A 480-nucleotide genomic window follows, 5' to 3' on the forward strand; every position below is an offset into this window, starting at 1 on the left:
AGAAGGAGACGAAGAAAAGAAACAGATTAATTCGAGGAAAGAGGAATGGCGTAGTAATTAGCATAGTAATTAGTATCGGCGTTTGTTCTCTCAAAACAATTGGACAAAACGAGACTAACAACATTAACTACATATTTTCTTATCCTTTTGAAGATGAGATGAATGAAATTTTCATTCAATTAATCATGTAATAGTCAAACCTTCTGAAGATAAAGAGTATTTACAAATTATCAATAACTTACCTTAGTTTCGAAACACACACACGAAAACGTTATTTTTCACCTTTAATCTTCAAAAAAAACTTGCTCATATCTTCATCAACTGTTGCAGAATTATGAACTAAATACACACAATGCTATTATATTGCCATTAAATCACTAGTATTATATAGAATAACCAAAATTTCCAAAGAGCGACACGAACCACACCTGTTTCACAAGAGCAATATTTTCGAACTGCTTTTGAATATAGAAAAAGGGA

The sequence above is a fragment of the Penaeus monodon genome, chromosome 31 (assembly GCF_015228065.2).
Source record: "Penaeus monodon isolate SGIC_2016 chromosome 31, NSTDA_Pmon_1, whole genome shotgun sequence".
NCBI classification, from domain to species: Eukaryota; Metazoa; Arthropoda; class Malacostraca; order Decapoda; family Penaeidae; genus Penaeus; species Penaeus monodon.